Genomic DNA, 23662 nt, shown 5'->3' with positions numbered 1-23662 from the left:
TAGCAAATGCTTATTGGTTGATTGATCAAAATGAGAAAAGTAGTTCTCTTCTGGCAACTTTTACATTAACTTTCAAAAAAACATGGGATATAAGAGCTGGAAGAGACCTTAGTGAACATAAAGCTCAATGCCCTTAACTTTGCAGATGAGAAAATGAGACTTTGAGTAGCTAAATATAATGTGTCCAAGGTCACATAGATGGTCAGTATCAAACACAGGATCATATCCCATGGTTTTTTACTCCTAATCTAGTATTTTTTCCCCGGACTACATCATGATACCAAATGCTGGTGCTATTATTTATTTTTATCATATGCAATATATAATTTATTGTTTTATCACATATTATATTCATATATAGCAAAGGTGCTGTAATCATATATTTAAATAAGGAAAAAGAAAGCTAGGTTAAGGGAAGTACAAGAAAAATAAAAATCAAAGCCCTGGATATAGAAGTGAAAATCCAAATTAAGTGGACAAATAATGCAATTATATTCTAGCGTCTTCATGGGCATAATTTAATATGAATGAGAATGATCTTACTCCACATATACCTGGCACAATCACAATAGGCATGTTCTACCTAAAAATCACGTTCTATCTGTCTTCCAAAAACATGCTGGCTAACACTTGAAAAAATCACTTGTATTTTTATCTGGATTTAGTTTCTCATAATTACATATGCCACGGAAGAGTAGGTTTGTGATTATAAATGTGATTGCTACTCAAGAAGAAATTACTCATAGGTGAATGGACAAAGACAATGGAAGAGAACATGGAATGAAGGTGGGGAAAAATGACTGTAAAATTGTTGTAAAAAGATGTATGGTAAAGATCTTTTTATTATTTTGGGTCAAGCAATTGACTGCTACATTTTAAATTTAACATTATCAATTTAAAAAGAAATATTGTTGTATACATCATAGCATTAAACTGCTATATTTAATCCCTATTTTTGGAAAATGTGACTTTTTTTAAAACAAAGACACTATTAAAGTTATGTTTTGCCATTTTAAGGTACTTAATAATTAGTGCATCATCAGAAATTATCCCTACTAATTAAGTAAAAGTCATTCATTGAAGGATAAATTAATTTACACAAATGTTACACATTATTTTTATTAAACAGTAGCACGGCTTATTGGCGAGAGAGCTGCTAGGGTTGAAGTTGAGAAGACCTGGATCCAAATTTGACCTCTGACAGTTTTTAGCAGACTGTTCTTGGGCAAGTCTTTTAACATGTTTGTGACCCAGGCAACTCTCTAGTGCTCACTGATAAGTCATAGACAGGGTATTGATTTGCACTGGCGAAGATAGTTTCCTACACTGAATAAATCAGAGATCTTTCATGTATTTGCATAATATTTTAATTAAATATCAAGAAAACTATCACTTGGAAATAATTAATCCACTGAAGTTGTATATATTTCTTTTTCAAAACATTAAGACTTCAAAACTGTTATACTCCTATTAAAATAAGATAATTTTCTCTTTCTTTTTATTCTTGATTCTCACCATGACAATCCAGGCCCTGCATCGCTAGATACTCTCTGACCTGTGATCAGTCTTTACCTTCTTCCTTTTGCAATCCTGCCCTGTAGTCAAGAAGCTCAACATTCTATCATCCCCTACTCTTGCAACCCTTGCCCACTTGTACTACTGCCATCAAACTCCAATCTTGGACTACTCCTACCATCTACATTCTTAGCTCCTACTCACATGCTGCTGAATTGTCACAAAGAAATATACACAATGATGCTATCTGGGTCTGCTATAAATTTGTTATCTAACTTCAACTGGATCTTCACTACAAGGCAATTTTTTATTCATTCCTAATTGATTCTTTTTTGTACTCTCTACATGGTTATAGCAGCCCTTCTCTCTTCAAATCTCCCGCACCATCCCTCCCCAATCCTTTCAGCAAGGATTTTGCTTCTTGCTGTACTGAAAAAAAATAGGGGTTATTTCCCATTATCTCCTTTTTCTCATTCTCCCTATTTCAAAATCCCTAGAAATCTCTGTTCCTTGAGTCCAAATGCTGAAAAATATGTGGCCTTTCTCATTGGCATGTCTCATCCTTTCTCCTCATCTCTTCCATTCAACTGCCTCTACAATCATCTATCATTCCTAAATTTTAATCTCTTCATTTCTTTTGCCTACTTCTATACCTACAAATATCCTCCAAAAGAAAATCTTCATTCGACCCTACCATCCCTTCAAGCTCGTGTCCTTTGTCTCTCATTTTTTCGAACCATGTTCTTAAAAAAACCCTATTTTTTCTATCTATAGCTTATATATATATATATATATATATATATATATACACATATATGTGTGTGTATTTGTGTATACACATATATCTTACATATAGCTATCTATATCTAAAATCTACATATACCTTCACTTCCTCTCCTCTCATTCCTAAAATTTTTACAATCTAGTTCTCTCTAAAATAATCTGCAATCTGAGTTGCCAAAGTCAATGGCCATTGTCTCAAGCCTCAATTTTCTTGACCTCTTTTGCTACAATTTACACTGCTGACCTTTTCCTCCTGGATATATTCTCCTTAAGGTTAATTATAGTTTTTCATGACACTACTCTCTTTTGGTTCCCCTCCTACCTACCCAACCTCCCTTTCTCAATCTCTTTCACTAGACCATCATCCATATCCCAACTCACCAGCTCCCAACAATTCAACTGTAAACTCTATGCAGATGACTTCTAGATCTTTATTTCTAAACATGGTGCTGCTACTACCTTCTTGTTATACATCTGCACCTCCTCACTGAACATTTCAAACTGGATTCCCAAAGGCATTTCAAATTCAACATATCTAAAACAAGACATTAGCTTCTCCCCCAAACTCATCCTTCTTTTGTCCCTCCTGTTTCTTCAAAGGGTACCAGCAGACAACCATGTTCACAATCTCAGAGTCATCCTTGATTCATTACTCTCCCCCACTGTATATTTCCAATCAGATGCTAAGTCTGATCAATTCCATGTCCACAACAGAGCTCACACGTCCCTCTTATCTCTAATGCACACAGACAGCCCCCTATTTCAAGGCTTCATCATCCATCATCTGGACTACTGCATTAGTCTCCTAACTGGTTGCCCTACCTCATCTCTCATCTCTCCAATCTAACCTCTACACAATTGCCAAAGTGGTAGCTCTAAAATATAGGTCTGAGTATTTTGCTGCCCTGCTCAATAAGTTCCCATGGCTCCCTATTAGCTTTAGGATCAGATATAAACTTTTCTTTTGGCATTTAAAGACTTTCACAATTCACTTACAACCTACCTTTCTGTGCCTCATTTTACATTATTCCCCTTTACACACTCGTTGGTCTGGCCTTTTCCTGTTGCCTTTTCCCCACCCCCTACTTTCTCTTTTCAATGACTTTGCTTAGTTTCTTTTGAAGGTTCCTTCCCTTGCCCATTATGTTTTCCCCACCATATTTTCCCACCCTTGATATTCACTGTGAATGTGTTAGGGAAAATTAACAAATCAAGTCTTGGCGGAAGCATCTGCCTTAACCTGCTTTGTAATTAAATATAACAATTTGAGGGGAAGGGAAAGGGAGTAGAGGGCCATAATCAGCAGGGAGTACATGGAAAAAATTCTTTGTCTGGTTTCAGTAATTTTAGTTTATTTTTCTTTCTGGGTTTTTTTTTTGGCTGCTGTTTCCATGTTTTAATGGTGAGGGATACATTCAAAATTCCTGACATGGAAATGTGCTAAAAATAAGAAAATACTCTCTAAAATCTTTCTCATTTGCATTTTTTAAATTGTAAACTCCACACTTCCCAATCACACTCTTTGGGTCTAGGTTTCCTCATTAGTAAAATGGGGGTGGGGCTAGGAGTGGGCTACATGATCTCTAAGTTTCCTTATAGGTCTAAACCCTATGATCCCAAGTTTTATAAAATTTCAGAGCTTAGGTCACTCTGTTAGTGAAGCTTCTTTCCCAGGACCTCACTTAAAACAGATTAGATGGGTCTCAGGAGACAATGGATATTCCAATAATAAAATAAAGGATTCATGAAAACTAGGCAAGCTAGTTAACCAAGTGGCAATAAAGTAGAAAAGCAAACATTGGGATACATAGGATTATCTGTTATATTTAATAAAACATAAAGAGATTATTTTCAAAGTCGATGAGATCAAACTTAAATCTAGGTATGGAATATTAAACTTACTAGTGACACCAGGTAAACTGAGCTAGATAATCTGACAATAAAGGACTTCACTATAAGTGAATAACTTTAACACATTTCCTTCTTTTCTTTCAGAAGAGAGAAAAAAAGTCATGCTAAATGATTTCTATATTCCTGAAGCTACTGAATTCTGGTGTAGTCATTTTCCTAAAGTAAGAAAATACTGCTGATTTTAATCCATGCTACATGTGTTTAGAACTAAACCAAAACACAGTAGCATATCTACTTACTCAGACTTTAAATGAATGGTTGGATTCAATCCAAATCTCTTAGAACAGATTCCTGTAGAACCTAAACCACCATCAAATTGCATCATTTTTAGTATTCTTAACAAGTTATTGATGTTAGAATATTCAGGGAAACCAAATTATTTTCTCAACTCAGAAGGTGAGGTCAGAAAGCATATTTTTCTCTTTTCCAGGGCTTATATTTACTGCAGAGGTGTGGGTCAACTGAGTCAACAAATTACCAGCACCACCACCCGATTCCACTTAAAGGAACTACCTTAACCAAGTGAGAGCAGCTCAATTTGAACAATGGAACAATGAAAGAGATTTCATCTAGTTGGGACAGAAAGTATATCTAGATTATTTAATGAGACACAGTCAAATCCTGCGAGGTTTATTTAAAGGCAGTAAGTTAGTTCATACTTGGGGATTTCAATGTCTGCCCAACAAGTAGTAGAAGCAGTTCCAGATAAGCCCCTGAAAAGAAATCACTTGGGAATGGAGGGTAGAGTGCCTCTATCTTCTCCCCTTTCCCATTAAATTTTGGAGAGATGGAAGATTTGGACTTCTCAGTAATCTTGTAGCATTTCCCAAAGATAGCACTGATTGGAGGTAGTGTGTACACTCAGAGCCAAGAAAAAACTAGACATTGAAAAAAAGCATCTTCAGAATTCCGTAAGTAGTCCACAGAAAATTACACCATACCTAAGAGGAACACCTTAAATACTACAGCAAAAAATCTTCCAGGAACCATGAGTAAGTAGCATTAGTCTTTACTCAAAGCTTAAGCCCCCTTTTCCCTTTGATTCTGTATATAATTGGTAGGAGAATTGGCCACAGATTTTTGCTGTCGTTGTTAGGAGGGATATTTTATACCAAGTGTTCTTTATACTACCTTAGTAAAATGCTGCTGTATAGTCATTTCAGTCATGTTCAACCTTTTGTGACTCCATTTGGGGTTTTTTTGGCAAAGATACTGGAGTGGTTTGCCATTTCCTTTTCCAATTCATTTTTCAGATAAGGAAACTGAGGCAAGAGTCACAGAGCTAGTAAGTGTCTGAGCTTGGATTTGAACTCAGATCTTCCTGACTCTACGCCCAGCACTCTATCCACTGCATCACCTAGTTGCCCCTACCTTAGTAAAATAACCCTTTCTAAAAGTGAAAGGAGAATCATGTAAATATAATGTGTGGAGAGAAACAGGGCAAATGTATGCATTTGTTTTGCTGTACTGCGCTTCTTAGAAGGGGGGGTTCTATTGGGCATGGGAGGAATCACTGGAAAAAAAATGTTTTGTTTTTTAAAGAGCATCAATAATATATCACCACCCCTCTCCCAAAAAAAGAATTAAGTGTGACTGATTGATAGCAACTGCTAATCAAGGAGGGAAATACATCAATGACATATTGTAAAATACAGGAACAGAAGAGCAACTGAACACTTCCCGGTATTCCCTGAACCCTAAAGAAAGAAATAGTACTGACCCTCTGAGGACTTCACCTGCTTTTCAGAGTGTAGGTAGGCAGGACAAACCTGAAGCATGTGCTACATTACTCTAAGACAGTAAATGCTTCATACCAGAAGAAGTAAGAAATTCTTAAGATTAGCAAAACAGAAAATAAAGGTAAGTATTCTAATGAAGCCAAGACACAGGTAGGCAAATATGGCTAAATATGAGGATAACATAATGTAAATCCTTTGCAGTCCAGATACCAGCTGGAAGCTAATTTTATTTAACACTGACATTGTACCCTACGAGAATTAAATCACTACTTGATTTAATATAAGAGCCTTAAATCAATGTGATATAGAAACCTGAGCACTGGACATGGAGTCAATAAGATCAGTGTTCAAACCCTGTCTTTGAGACTTACTAGATATTTTAGAGGAGCATGGGCAAGCTACTTGACCTCTCTGGGCCTCAGTTTCCTCATCTATAAAAGAAGGACAACAACATGAGTACAAAATTCTTTGCAAACTTTTAAGCATTATATAAACACCAGTCATTGTCTAACTTTATTATAATCCTTATTATGTTTATATTTAATGTCTTTCAGAATTCTTCAGAAATCAGAGAGAAAGTAGAAACTATGGACAAATTACCTCCAAATCGATATTAACTTAACCTATAGTCTTCTTCATAAACAAGAGCCAGCTTGCAATCATTAAAAATATTCATAATAGTTTTTTTAAAAAATAGAGAATTAGATAAATGAAATAGATATGATGAGAGAATCAGAAATAAGGGAATCTAATAATTCAGAGTTCAATAAACCTGAAAAAATAAATTATTTTGGAAAGAACTCTATATTATCAGAACTTCTGGGAAAACTGGAATGCAGTCTACTGGAAAGCAGGCTGAAGTTAACATCTTTTACTATATTCCACCTACTAGTAAAGATAATATCACTAAAAATAGAAAAGAAACAGATCATATACCTTTCACAGATCTGATTAAAATATGTTTCCTTAAGCAAACAAGGGAGAGAAGCAATTACAAAAGATAATTAGATAACTTTGATTACATGGAAGTTGAAAAGTTTCTGAATGAACAAAATTAATGCATCTACAATAAGAAGGGAAGCAGTCCAACAAGAAAAAATTTCTTTCATCAAATTTCTCAGGTAAGGGATTTATATTCAAGATATATAGACACACAACTAACAGTTCAATATGTTTAGTTATGTTTTGTGTTTTCCTAAGAACTGGAAATAAAGTAGATGACCATTGCTTGGGGAATGGCAAATTCTGGTACATTAATATAATGGAACATTACTATGTTGCAAGAAATAATGAATATGATTACTATAGAGAAGCAAGGAAAGATTTATGTGAACTGATGCAAAGAGAAATGAAGAAGAGCCAGGAAAACTATATATACAATGACTACAACTATATAAATGTAAAGAACCTTCATAAAACAAATTTGACTGCTGGGAAAGTATGAAGAACAAACATAGTCCCAAAGAAGAGGTATAAAAAGAGACCTCCTCCCAATCTCTACTTCATGATGTTGGTGTTAGTAGTAGGGATTTGGTGATCAGGGGAGTCATTAACATAGCATCTGAACTATGAATTAAAGTAATGAAATTTACAAAAATGTGACACAGTCAGAGGTGGGATAAGGACACATTTCTAAGCAGAAAAAAAATGGCATAAGCCCAATCTATTCCATTTTGAAGTCCTGCTGTTTCTGCAAATATCATATCAAAAGCTATCTAATCCAATACAACTTCCCTGTCTGACTCTCTCAGTATACTCTACTTTGGACTGCAGATAATACTTTGTTTCCAGCTCTTATGAACATACATACACATACATATACATGTATACATGCACATACATAAACACACATGTGCATATATGTGTATGTCATACATATATAATGTATATACATACAATACTCTGAGGAGCTTATATTTTATTTGGGGAGATACATGCATATACATGTAGAATAAATAAAACATAAATATAAGGTAATGGATAGGCTGAGATTGTAAACCTAGAAGAATGGCATTATGTGGAACAAAACCAAAAGAGTTTAACAGGGAGGAGGTTTCCAGGGGTGGGGTGGGAGGAAGACTGAATTCCATTTCATACATATTGATTTAAGATTGCACATACCCACACATTACAGAGAGGTCAGAGAGAAAGACCAGGCTAGATATGCTACTACAGAAAGCAGGACAGAAATTAATAGCTTCTCACAATTATCCAGCCACCTAAACAATTTCCAAAAAATGGGGAGGCTGTTGTGGGAGGTTAAAATATTTTTTTAATATAGCATCTCTTAACCCTGTTTTCCCATATCAGCTGCTTGCCAGTGATATCGTATCCCAGCTACATAATCAATCCAAAGTTTAATTGGATAGCATGGGTCCCTTCCTAAGAAGGTTCTCCATTTTGCACAGTGATACTCCTGTGGAGAAGCCAATCTAGATCCTTTACTATATGGGAGATTATACTTTTCTATGCATATTTTTTGTTAATCATTTGCTCCAGTCTCTTCACAAGCAAACCTTCTCTGCTCATTAAGACTTCAAGCTAAGTATGTCATCATCAGATGTAGATTTAGTTATCAATTTTGAAGTACACTTAAAAAAAAACTTCATCTCACCAGGTATTTAAAGTAGTCTAATCATTCAGATAATTTACAAAAAATGACAGTGTTTAGTCTAACTCCTTATATCACTGAGTATTTCTCATCTCCCCAAAGTATCCATAGCATCTTGCAGTATTCTCAATAAATATCCTTGTCATGAAACAGTATGTTATTTTTAAAATAAATTTTATTTTATTTTCAGTTCTGAACTCTCTCCCTCCCACCTCCCTCTCTCCTACTCATTTAGAAAGCAAGAAAAATAAAACCTAGTACATTAGCACATATATAGAGTCAAGCAAAACTTCCCACATTACAGATGTTAATATGTATGTATGCATGTATGTACATATATATATATATATATATATATATACACATACAGAGAGAGAGAGAGAGAGAGGGAGGGAGGGAGGGAGGGAGGGAGAGAGAGAGATAGAGCAAAAGCAATCTACATGGATTCGTCACCTCTCTTTCTGGAGGTGGAATGCATGTTTCATCATGAGTCCTCGGCAGCTGGTTGGTTCCATTGGAAGCATTACTTTAAATAAGAATCCTTTTGCATCTCCATGTAAATTGCTGAATACCAGGATTAGGTGGTTAAACATCTATTTTATGGTTAGTAAGAATTTCTCTTATAGGGAAAGACTACAGCTATCTTTAATCAATGAGCAGTCTCAATCAATAGCTCTAAAGTTCGCTACAATTCTTTGTCAACCACAACCAACAGTAATGAACCCCTCTTCAGTTTTTCTATTTAGCTCCTTTCAGACAATAAATAGTTAAGAATATCTTCCATAAGCCAGAATACAACAGGAGGTACAGAGGCCTTGGAAAAGATTTTGTTAGAACGTTTCTGTTAACAGTCTCTTGCTTCTGAATTCTAAACTAACCATCTCCAGTTCCTTCAAACAATCTTTATATGATATGATCTTGATGCTCCTCACCACTCTGGCTGCCTTCTGTATGTTTTCATAAAATGCTGTGCCTAGAATTTAACATAATATATAAGATATAGTCTGACCAGGGAAGATTACTATAGGATTATCGCCTTCTAGTTCTAGACAATAGGGTAGCTAAGTGGGCAGTGGGTGAAGTACCAAGGACTCATCTTCCTAAGTTCAAATCTGGCCTCAGACACTTACTAGCTACGTGAACCTGGGCAAGTCACTTAACCCTCTTTGCCTCAGTTTCCCAATCTGTAAATGAGCTGGAGAAGGAAATGGCAAACCTCTTCAGTATCTCTGCCAAGAAAACTCCAAATGGAGTCATGAAGAATTAGATGCTATTGAAAAACAACAGAACAACAACAACAGTTTTAGACAATATGTGTCTTTTGATGTAGCCTAATATTACATTAACTTTTTTGGCAGCTGTATTTCACTGTTGACTTATGTTAAGCTTTTGATACATTTAATCCCAAGAACTTTTCCCAGAAAAATTGGTTTCTAGTTACACTTTCCCCAACTTATACTTGTGAAGTTACTTTTCAAAGAAAATTTGTAATTTTAATCATTTGACAAAAATGGTAGTTTACTTTCCAGGGATGTACACAATGATTATGAGGTTGATGCATGCATTGCCAGAGCTAGCTCAGTGTTCGAGAGGCTCTAAAGGAAAGCGTGGGAGAAAAGAGGTATCAGACTACCTACCAAACTACAGAGCAATTGTGCTCACCTCATTGCTCTATGCCTGTGAAACCTGGACACTATACCAGTGCCATATCAAGAAACTGAATCGCTTCCATTTGAACTGTCTGAGGAAGATTCTGAAGATCACCTGGCAGGATAAGGTACCAGACACTGAGGTCCTTACTCGAATTAAATTTCAGAGAGCACAACTCTGATGGGCTGGCCATGTTGTTCAAATGAAAAACTTATGATTGCCAAAAAGACTATTTAATGGAGAACTCACACGGGGCAAGCACTCATACAGTGGTCAGAAGATGCGATACAAGGACGCTCTCAACGTCTCTCTTAAGAAGTTAGGAATTGATCGTGTGACATGGGAGACACTGGCATAGGACTGCTCAGTATGGTGTGCCCACATCAGGAAAGCTGCTGTGCTCTATGAGCAAAGCAGAATTGGAACAGCTCAAAGGAAACACAGGATGAGAAAATTTAGAGTACCTATCCAAAATATTCACAGACTATTTGTGCCCAACCGGTGGTAGAGCATTTCAAACTCATATTGGTCTAATCAGCCACAGTCAGACACATTGCGACTTGACTCTAGCATAGTGATGTTATTTTGGTCCTCTTAGAAAACGAAGGATAACAACCAATGAACCACAATTTTAAGACTTTATATAAAAATTTAAGACTTTATTTTCCCCATTAAATATTATCATATTGGATTTTATTGAAAGTTGTACCCAGTAAAGGTCATTTTTGAATTCTAAGTTTTTCTGGCATTGTATTAGATACTCCTCCTTATTTATGCATCTTTTTGTGATAATATGATTGGCAGACCTTCTAAGCATCCTTCTCAATTATCTACATTTAACTCTCCTACTAAAACAGTAGATTTGGGCAAACATAAATATCAAATTAACTCTCCCATTCCCTGAAAATGAAGGAATATCTTAAGGTATTTAAAAAGTCAGAAACTTCCAGAGTATTTTACAGTGTCTGGTGTAGTAAAAAACATGGTACAATGACACTAGCACTTAAATTGTTCAGTCAGGGACTTAAATTGGATTTCACTCTCTTAGTTATCACACTCTAGAATTCAAATGACAATTGCTTTAACGCAGAGTCTGAGAGTTAGCAGAGTTAGCAGCCACCATCTAGTTTGACATTACATGGAAGAAATCCCTATCACATACTCAACAAGTCTTTGCCTGAAGACCTCCAAGGAGTGGGAAACCATCATCTTTCAAGATAGCCAATTCCACTTTTGGACAGCTCACATTATTAGGAAGCTTTTCTTGATACCCATCTTAAATTTGTCTCATTGGAACTTCTACCCATTGCTCTTTCTTCAGCTGTATGGGGCTGAATGAAACAAGACAATTTGTCCTCCCTATGAAAGCCCTAGAATACTAGAATACAGCTGCAAGTCTTCTTTTCTCCAGAGTAAACACGTTCATTTCCTTTAACTGTTCTTTATATATCATGGACTTAAGGGTCTTAACCATCTTGACTGCCCTCCTCTAGACCCTCTTCAGTTTAATTAACGAATAAAACATGGTACCTAGAACTGAACACAGTACTCTAGATGAGGCCTGATAAGAGCAGAACCTAGTGAGACAATCTTTATTCTTGGAAAGTAAACCCCTCTTAATGCAACCCAAGGTCATATTTGCTTTTTGTGGGTGGCACAACACATTGATAGTGACTCATGCTGAATCTGAAATACACCAAGTCCTGGAAATCTCCTGCAAAACAACTGCTGCTTAACTTTGCTTCCCTCATCTTATACCTTGAAATTAATCTTTTGTACCCAAGTACAATACTTTTTACTTTTTCCTATTGAATTTCTTCATGTTAAGATTCACCCAGATACTCTAGAACAGGAGCTCTTTACCCCTTTGTATCACAAAATCCTTCTGGCAAAGCCTAGGGGTCGCGTCTCAGAATGATGTTTTTAAACACACTATACATATATATATATATATATATATATATATATATATATATATACACACACACATATATATGTATGTATGTATATATAATGATATAAATGCTATATATACCATTACAAAAGAAATCAAATATATGATAATAGTTATATTTTTTTGTAAAAACAAGTTCATTGGCATCAGGTTAAGAGGCCTGGAACTAGACTTTTGGATTCTGTCTCTGTCATCCAGGACATTAACTATTCCTCTGAGCTTTGTGTCACCTTCAAATCTGATCAGCATATAATGTATACCTTAATCCAAGTCTTTGATAAAAATGTTAAATAGTACCAGTCCATGCACAGGTCCTTAGAATATGCCACTGGAAAACCTCTGCCATGTTGATATTAACATTAACACTAATTCTGAGTCCAGTCATCTATCTATTTCTGAATCCATCTGATTGTATTATTGTCTAAGGCATATCTCTCCATCTTATCCACAATTCTTCTCCACAAGAATAATAAAAGACAACTTATCAATAGAGTCACTAAAAATCTAAGTACCCCCACAGCATTGCTCTCATTTATGTCCTCAGTGATTCCATTTAAAAGGAAAAAGAAGGCAATCTTTTCATATTCCTATTCATGACAAAGTCATGAATCTCTTTCTAATCATTACTACCATTTCTAGATATTCTCCAACTATCTTATTAATATGTTCTAAAATATAGCCAGTCAAGCTTACTAACCATTACAGTTTTCCTCTTCCATTTTTAGAAAATCTGGGCAATATCTGCCCTTCTCTAAACTTGTCGTTTTCCTCCAGTATCCCATAATACTTCAAAAATTAAATCACCAAGAGTGGCTCGGCAATCACATTTGCCAGGTCTTTTCAGGACCCAAGGATTCTTGACCAAGGGGACCTGAATTCATCATAGCCATCTAGGGGCTCTCTTACTGTCCCCCTATTTACTTTGGGAATCAATTCCCTATTATTCATTTTTGTTCCATTATTTTCATCGTAAATGTTATTTTCCTTTTGCACAGAAAACTGAAACAAAACAGGAGTTGAGCAGATCTACCTTAAATATTTTGCCCAAGAATCAATTAAGCAACAATATGTATTTACTGGGATCTGGAGTAGCACATTGTGCCTAGCATCTCCTGCCACTCACTGAAAATTAATAACCCCAATTGCCACAAGCTAGATGGGGTTTGCTCTGCTCATCCAGCTGCTTTTGCTCTCTAGTCATCCCTCCCCTGCTGTTATCATTCCCATTTAGGAAAAAAAAAAATAAAACAATCATTTTAATCTTTCCATGCTTTCTCTGCAAGAGCTGTCAATTAGATGCTTAATTCCTATGTGAGTGGAAATCAGAGAGAACACACAAAGTTCATAGGTTATATAGATTCTTGCCATAGGTTTATGACTGCAGTCAGAGTTTAAATCAAATCACTGGGAAATGGTAAGTAGTTTTCTAGTAGAAGGTGACATAATGGGGTAAACATAGTGATATTTCCAGAATCAGGTCAATGCTTCTTTTGGTGGTCTACTGTTGCAGATATGAATGAGGTCACCAAGAAGAACTTCTAGTCACACTGAATATATGAGGAGTGTGGGATATAAGGAAGGAATTTTTACCACACTAGGAATGAGTATTCATATAAGAAGAATGACTTAGATTTACTATTACTGCCCATCACAATCATAACAGAAAGAATTTATATTTATAAAGTAAATGCTAGTTATTTTATTAGCTTCCTCATAGTAGCCATGAGCATTAATAGAACTGTCATTTTACTAATAGGAGAAACTGAGGCAAAAGGAAATTAAGTAACTTACCTAGGATCACATGGTAGGCAATAATATAAATGATACTAGAATATCTTTTCTAAAATTTATCATTAGTAGCAAAAAGATGTCATAAGGAAAAATTAACATATACTAAGACAGGAAAATTAATTATCATCCATTGTCATCATTATTAATCACTTTTATTAGAGAACTAAAAATAATATTTTATAGATAAGCAAGTATAAATTTTATTAATTATTTAACAAGTACTATTATTCTTGTATATATTTAACAAATATTGTTACTATTATTCTTGCATTAAATGTAAGAGATTTGATTCTATTTATTTTGGTATGTCTTACTAATGTGTATCAAACTAAAATCTAAAAATTATTTCAGTCCCTCATAACACTAATCTATCAAATAAATATTATACAAGAAATAAAATGAATAAGCTTCCTTTACAAAGGTGTTGAGATTTCTAACTATAACTGAAAAATTAAGTTAGCATAATGGTTTCTCTCATCCTTTCATTCTAAAATTATAAATTTAAAACCAACATGTAGAATTACATACAAATTACATCATATATTATATAATTCTTTTCCATCTTTATAAAAAATACTTTCCTAAACATACTCTCTATGAAAAATTAAACCTTGAATTTCAAGAAAATCATAACAGTAGACATCGCCTAAATCTATCAATGATCAAACAACCCCAAAACAATTTATCAGTTTATAGAAGGGAAAAAAAGAACTTCAACTAAATAGTGTATCTAATAACATATAGATAAAAAATACTAATCAAATAAATATAAAGCAAACAAATCACACCACTTGGTTGTTTGAATGAATGTTTCCTTTCTGTTTAAATCTTTTTTATGCAAAAAAATCTGTGGATATATAATGTTTATATTATCCCCTTCATTTCAAAATACATTATCTCCTCCACTCCCCTATCTAGAGAACTAAGCCCATAGGAAAGAATCTAAAAGATAGAGGGCTTTAAAAAAAAAAAAGAAAAGCAGTTTAGTAAAACTAACCAATGCAGCAAATGATTCTAGAACTACACAAAATGATTGTCAACTAGTATCCTACCCTACTCTACAAAGAAGAGAGAGAGGAAAAATTTTCATCTCTTTAGAGCAAAGTTTGGTCATTTTAGTACTGCAACTTATCTTTTCACTTTTTAACTCACTTCCGTCTACCTTCACAATTCCAAATGTGCTCCTCCAAAATTTACAGATGTATCATCGATTAAAGAGGTGAGAAATATTCGTGAGTCGCAAATGGGTACCACTAGTAATTCGGCATATTTATTGTATTTGCTTTCTTTATTTTTCCTTCTCCACTCAGTGGGAAATCTAAAAAATATCTTGATGATAGATTTATTTTCTTAATCTTTTATTTTGCATTCAATTTTATTGGCCAACTTAATAACTGGTTTTATACCTATTTTCATCTCTTTCCTCATTTTATACATATGAGCTTTTCTTTTGCAACACAATTCAGTGTTAAAAAACTACACTAGATTGTTTGTAGATAATACCAATCAAACTTTCAAAATGAGTGAATACATCAATAAGAATAATCTGTTTGAACACATTCAGAAAGAAGAGACATAGAACCAATCTTTTCTAAATTCTAAAACACAGACCCCAAAATGTCACTGTATTCAAAATAGTGAGAATGTATTGAAGGTATACTTTACAGAGTTTCTATACATTCATTCATTTGATCAACAAGCACTTAATAAACATCAGCTATGGATCAGGCATTGTGCTAGGCACTGGAGATGCAAAAACAAAAAGACAAGAGAAGAGAGGAGAGAAGGGAATAGAATGGCTTTAATAATTAAGTGAAGTAGAAGTGAAGGCATTTGTCTATAATAATGGGGTGGGAGTAAGAGGAAGAATGAGAAGGAGGGGAGTTGGGTGAGGGCTTAAGAGAAAAGCTATATGAAATGTTGTAGGGAGTAAATGAGAGATTGTAAAAAAAGAGAGATTGTAAAAAAGAATGGAAATGTAAAACTGAGGATCCAGTTGAGGCTAAATAATCATAAATCTTTAATGAACCTAGTCAGCTTGGTGACATAAATTTTCCATAGAAGAGTCTGGCAATACTCAACAATTAGGAACCTCTCCCTGTGGTCTGACAAGAAGAGAGAGATCTCTTATTTTTGCGCTAAGCTTTAGACTTACAACATCAGATGAGAAATGAACATTCTTTCTCCTCCCCACAGCTGCCAGAAGCCAGACCAAGGAAGACATGTGGACACAGACTAAATTCAACAAACAAGGGCTCTCTGTATGCCAGTTACTGAACTATATGCTGGGTAAAGTCAAAACACCTCCTTATCTCAATAAGCACACATTCTATTGAAAAAGAAAACAATATAGACACAAATAAGACTCTCTCTCTCTCTCTCTCTCTCTCTCTCTCTCTCTCTCTATATATATATATATATATATATATATATATATACATATATACATACATATGTAATATGTATTTATATATTATATATGTGTATTTATCTATTTTTATATATCATATATATGTTTGTGTATGTATCTATATCTATCTATCCATCTACATATTTTTGAGAGGGATTCCATAAGGCAGAGTTGAGGAAAGAGAACATTCCAGGCATAGGAGACGTCCTGTGCAAAAGCATAGGATAAGAGGTAGAGGGTTATGTATAAGGAACAGCAAATAGGTCAGCTTTGTTGGAACAAAAATATATAAAGGGAAGGAATGCCCAATAAACCTAAAAAGTTGGGTAGATGCCAGATCATAGAGGGCATTAAATGTTTAAAAAAATGTCGTATTTTGTCCAATAAGCCACCAGAAACCACAGGTGCATCTTGAACAGTGAAGTGACTTGGGCAGACCTCTTCACATTTTTATTAAGTTAGTTTAGATGCCCTTAAATGTCTACTAAAATTTTAAGAAAATTTCATGATTATAAATTTGATGGGCACAGAGTTAATGTTTTTTTTTTCTTCTGACTGTCCACAGTGGAAATGTTTAATTAGGCCAGACTCTTTGAACCTATACTACATAGTTACATTTTAGGACTCAACCAGTAACCTATAAGTTAGAGTAAGAATATGCTTCTGACTCTTTGGGAAGTTCTTCCTATTCAGTGGGCTATGATCATCCTTTAGAGTCCTGAGATAGTTATATAGTCAACTACACAGCAAATATTCAAGATGACCCCAAAACTGTTTTGAAGAATCAATATGAATATGGTACTTTTGTCATTATTATTGTCATTTTGTCATTACTAATGAATAACAATTCAGTCCTTTTCAGTCCTGTCTGATTCTTTGTGACTCCATTGGAGTTTTCTTGGCAAAGATATTGATTTGCCATTTCCTTCTCCAGTTCATTTTACAGATGAGGAAACTGAGGCAAACAGGGTTAAGTGCTTTGCCAAGGGTCACACAGCTAGTGTCTGAGGCCACATTTGAACTCAGGAAGAAGAGTGTCTTCCTGACTCCAAGCCAGTACTCTACTGCAACACCTAGAGGCCTTCAATATAATGTTGTGGAATGACAACAAGCCTATAGAATAAATATCAATTATCTATCTTCATCAGATATATGGAATCAAAATCAATCACTGATTTTTTTTACACTAGCAGCTCACTGTTCTATAAAGTCCAATTAATTAAAACACTAAAAGTGGAATAAAAAAGCCTAATATGTGTTTGAGGAAACTGACATTACTTCAGTGGAGCACCAATCTCTGGTACAAATTAAAAGTCTTAAGTATGATTCTTCATGAGACCTCCACCTATCAAAGATGACATATCCACCTTATCAAGAGGTTCTAAACATCATTTACAAGAAGCACTTAACATTAAATGACAACACAAAGAAGGAATGCAACTGATTCTTTGTGCCAAAGAGAACTTTCTGGGTCCGGCATAAAAAAGCATCTTGGTATAGTGCAAAGGTAACCAAAGTGCTGTCTAGGTAAACTAAATGGTCCTTGAGACCATTTCAGGGGGTTCACAAGGTCAAAACAATTTTCATAACAATGCTAATACATTTTAATTTCTGACAGTAAATATAAATAGATATAACTCACTTAAATAAAAGCTATCTTGGAGATTTTAAATAATTTTTAAGAGTATAAAGTAGTCTTGAGATAAATAAGTCTTAAAACTACTGGAGTAGTGGAAAGAACATTGACATGTGGAATCAGAAAACCTGGTTTCAAATCCAATTTCTACCACTGACTGCTTGGGTGACTTTGGGACAGTTTCTTCATTTCTCTGATCCCTGGGGTCCTGATTTGTAAAACATGCATTCCAGCTCCAATTCTATGAACCTGGCATAAATAGTCCTTATGATCCAGGAAGACCTTGGGGCTGGGTGAAAACTAGTCTTTTATTTATAAATGGAAAAGTCAGAGAACAAACTGGCCTGATCTGATCAAGTTTCTCAGGATGGTGGTCCATGATAATTAGTTTGAGACAAGATTATTTGGTATCTTGTTGGTATGTTCTGAAACTTCCTGTCTCTCCTATATTAAAACAAAACATCCAGAAGAGAAAGCAACTCCTTCGAAATACATTTTAGCTGGAGCCAAGATGGCAGTGTAGAAGCAGGGACCTGCTTGAGCTCTCCCCACAAACCCCTCAAAATACCTGTAAAAATGACTCTAAACATATTCTAGGGCAGCAGAAGCCACAAAATGACAGAGTGAAACAGATTTCCAGCCCAAGACAATCTGGAAGGCCTGACAGGAAGGGTCTATTGCACTGGGCTCAGAGCGAAGTGCAGCCCAGGGTGGGCCGTGCCACCTGGAACTCAAAGCTTTAAAAATGAATGTTAAAAATTGTTTTTACATGCAACTGGGAAATAAGATATACAGGCAATGGGGCATAGAAATCTATCTTGCCCTATAGGAAAATAGAAGGGAAGGGATGGGGGGGGTGATAGAAGGGAGGGGCAGATAAGAGGAAGGGGTAATCAGAATTCATGCTGTCCTGGGATGGGGGGAGGGGAGAGATGGGGAGAAATTTTGGAATTCAAAATCTTGTGGAAGTGAATGTTGAAAACTGAAAATAAATAAATTTTTAAAAATGGAAAAAAGAAAAAAGTTCATATAGATTAAAGTTTAAAAAAGATGAGTAACAGAATTGGAATTACAACCCTGGCTTCCTGACTGTACACTCTTTCCCCAAAGAAGCAGTTGCCTTCCAAAGAAGGAGGAGATTCCTATAGACTGTTCTTACCCTTTCCTGAAAAACATAATTGTGTCTGATTAGTGGAAGTAAATGCCTGCCTTTCCTTTCTCAAATAGTTTATGAAACAAATCCTACTTTACTCTCTTGCCCAAAGTAATTATCTAGTCCATGGCAAGGAAAAAAAGGGAAACACTTTGTCTAAGTTCATACAACTAGTTAATAATAGAATTGGGTATAAGGAGACCTATATTTGAACCATCACTACAAAACTGACCAGTTCTGTGGCCTCAGGGTAATGACTACATATATCTGGTCCTCATTTTCTTCATTTGTGAAGTAAAGTAGTAGAAGCCAATGATGTTGAAAGGCTTTCCACAGGTCCATGATTCTATGAATTTGCTGCTTCAAACTGGGAATAACATGTTACTTCTTTTCTGTTCTTTGAGAACACCATTACTTCATAGAATCCCAGAGACATCTGGCTAGAAAGGGTTGTAGAGATTTTCTTAGCCAACACATATGTGAGTAGAAATCTGCTCAAAAACATCTCTCAAAAATGGTCACCAAAACCCTGATATATCATTTCATTTTGGAATGATTCATTTCTAGGAAGTTTTTCTAAATTTATTTTTGTTGGCATTTCCAATATTTATTTATTCATTAGGTGTGTTTAACTGAGGAGGTTAGGAGAGACAAAAGAGCCTCCAACTATGAAACAACTGAATATTCATTAACAGTATAAATCACCAAATGTAAATTAACCATGAGAGGAATGCTTGCGCTCCAACAATGGATCAAAGATTTCTTGATATGATTATTCTTCCTTCAGTCCAGATCATTAGCCACCCATGCCTTCTTTTAAAATATATATGTGTGTATGTGTATGTATATAATATATATATATATATATAGCAATATTATAAAATGACCAGCTGTGAATGACTTAGCTATTCTCAGCAATAAAATGATCCAAGACAACTCTCAAGGACTTGGGATAAAAAATGCTATCCATCCCCAGACAAAGAACTGATGGTGTCTGAATGTAGATTGAAGCATAGTTTTTTTTTAAATGTTCATTATTTTTCTTGAGGGTTTTTTATCTATGTTTTCTTTCACAACATGTCTATTATGGTAATCTTTGGCATGACTACACATGTATAACCTATATTGAATTGTTTAACTTCTCAATGAGGAGGAGTTGGGGAGGGAGGGAGGAAGGAAGAGAATTTGGAACTCAAAGTTTTAAAAATTAATGTTAAAAATGTTTTCGCATGTAAATGGGGAAAATAAAATACTAAACAAAGCATAAATATATATAAGAAATATATTTTAGCATATAATTAATTTTCATTGTAAAAATGACATTGCTTTCTAATAAATTTTATACTTTTGACATATAACTGTTGTTCTATTTGACTTAGGAATCATAGAAAGACAGGGCTAAAAGAAACCTGGAGGAACTACATATCTTTTCTTATTTTTGACTTCTTTTGAAGCATGAGGACTATCTGTAAATTACTCTAGACATCTGAGAAACTATTCTCCAATCTTCCCAAAGAAAGTTCCCTGACCTCGCCCAGTACCCCTTTCCAAAAGCCAATGAATTAAATGCTTAAGAAATCTTTTCCATAACTAATGAAATTCCTACAATTTGTGGCTGGTTACTGCATGGAAACAATGAAAGAAATGTCAAATTTTCAATTCTCCTAAGGGTGAGTTAATTTTCACTTGTTCTATATAGACTCCTTGTTCACAAATGGGACTAGGTTGCTGAATGTGACCATATTAGCATAAAAGTATTATTGGAAAAAAAAACTATCAGAATGTGGGTTACTGATTGTGGGTCAGCAATATGATTTTTATAGGCAATAGTATATTTTTATTTTAAATCTCTCAGGGTATAGTTTAAGCCCAATTCCTCTCATTCTTACAGAATGGGGACAGCAGTTCAATCACTTAAGTTCCCTAAACATTCATTTATCAGGCTCAACATTTATACTCTTTACCAATTTATTCACTATTCTTTATTCTATCATAAATCATATTCTGATTTTTAATGACTAACTCATACCAATCTGAATCTTCTTCAAAGCCAAAATCTATAGGAGCCAGTTGTCTTTAAAAAAAGGCACGATGGTGCCACAAATATTCTACTTATTCATTTTATAGTGATTTCACTGTGGGCAATTTGAATAGAAGAGATGTTTTGAAGATAATTCTTAAAAAAGTATTGATACCAATTTATTTAATACTCTACTCAAAACAATACTCTTTTAATCTATGTTTAAATTTTATGTTTCAGCTTTAAATCAACTTAAATAGGGCACCCATTTCATCTCACTTTCCCCTACAACATTCAGGATGTTGTAGATGTATACAGGATGTATAATTGCTTTCTCTATTTTCACCAACTTACTTTTTAAGTTTCCTTATAACATCTGTTCCTGAGTTATGATTTTCAAGCTACATGAATTTTACTCCGAATCCCATGATTTCCAGCAGTAACTGAGCCAGTCCTAGCTTGACAGAGTCCATGAGTTGAAGAGTTGTCAATGAGGTGAACAGCCACTTAAAAACCTAGAATTTTCAAGCTAGAAGGGACATTAGGGATCACCTGACACGACAGAAGAATGGAATAAGAATCCACTAGTAAAATAAACTCACAAATTGAAAACAAGATGAAAGGTTTTTTTTTCTCAACTCAGTTTCCAAAATATGACCAAAGCCTAACTCACAATTATGCAATGAAGTAGATTAAGAATGAAAATCAAGGTTAGTACATGAGGAAAGAAGTTAATAACCAACAAAAAGGCACAAGCCAATATACAGGTATACGTCAGAGTTGAAATTCCAGACTGTGATGAAGAAAGGTGGAAATTATAGAGTAGGAGTGAGAAAATGCACTTTCTGTGTGTTCATAGTCACTCACTATGAGTTCATTCTCAACAATTCATCTTATAATAGGGCAGTCCATAAAGTAATGCCGCATAGATAAATACCCTGTCCCTTAAACATTCAAAAATTCTATTTTCCTACTGAGATCAAAAGAGAAGATAGGCTAACATCTCTGTAAACCCTGCCACATCTATACTATCTGTAGCCTCCTTATAAGATCTTCCAGATGCTAAGGAAATCTTTCCTATGCATAGCTAGTTTACTTAAAATTATTATCTTCAGGGCCCCAAATTGATTCATTTTGAGTGAATAAATTTTTATTTAGTATCTACTATGTTCAAAAACTAATTGGAACTAGTGATACAAAAATAAACACCCAAACAAAAAAACCAAAACCCTAAACAATCCCTGCCCTCAAGGACCTTATGACTGAAGAATAAAACACATATGTAACTAAATACAAATCATAAACAAAGTAATACAAAGGAATTTGAAGATCAAGAAAGTGTTAATTACTTTAAAGATCAGAAGAGCTGACACCTAAGCTATGCTTTGAAAGAAACCCCACCTCTTCCTTAAAACAAATTTCCTGCATATATGAGAGACATCAGGTGAAAAGAAACAAAACACACACACAACCACAGACACATATTCAGTCTACAAAATCTCGGCATCACTGACTTAGAAAATTCATGAACTTCAGTGAATGGTTGGAGAAATGTAAAAGGCTTTTTTCTTATAAACCTAAAGAGATCAACAGAATTAGAGCTGATCAACTAAATCACTACTGCCTTGGGAAAAAAATTACTCAAAACATTATCATCTTTGCTAGACGAAGTTTTTTTTTCCCCTAACTGGAAAGATATTACAGACATATGAGGAAAGAAAGAAAATGATCCTATTGTTAAACTAACGATGTAACTCCAGGTAGTCATTTACTTAGCTGCCTGCTCCACACATTGGTTGCTGATATTATACATTCTTTCCAAGTTGTCATGCTTTTTAAAAAGTCTGACAAAACACAGAAAGTGAATTTAGACAGTTGAATTCTATGTTTTTATTCTCTTCACTTCTACACTAATAGCATGCTTTGCCAGTATTAAAGTCACGTTGGGTTAGTGTTACATTTTATTCATGATGATAAAATAAAAAATGAAAGCTACTAATGTAGAAAACAGGGTATGTATACATACCTATCTTTCAAAAAATGACTTCAGGATTTCTCATCATGTGAAAACTGTGCCTTTCCCTGAAAATGCAAGAAAGAATATTATATAATAGCAGAATGCAAAAGAAATGAACTGTTTTTATACCTGTAGAAAAGAAACATTCCTTCTGATTACATGAATTCACATGATCTTGGTATCATAGATCATGTAAAACCTGAAGAAAACAAATTAAGGTTCGACTAGCTTGTATTTCAACATTGATAACATTTCAAAGTGTTTTTTTCATTATTCTCTCACAGATCTCAATTATGTAATTTTATAATAATCATTGTTTTGATAGCCTGTGATTTCATCATCAAGAGTACTCCTTCCAACAGTCATACTGAAACTCACCAATATCTTCTCATCCTGAGTAATTCTTGCACACATCATCCTATAACTCCTTCATTTAGAGGTCTACCAGTGGGCTAGGATCCTTCCTCTAGGT

Source organism: Trichosurus vulpecula, chromosome 3 (assembly GCF_011100635.1).
Source record: "Trichosurus vulpecula isolate mTriVul1 chromosome 3, mTriVul1.pri, whole genome shotgun sequence".
Lineage (NCBI taxonomy): Eukaryota > Metazoa > Chordata > Mammalia > Diprotodontia > Phalangeridae > Trichosurus > Trichosurus vulpecula.
This window is presented reverse-complemented; position numbering follows the sequence as displayed.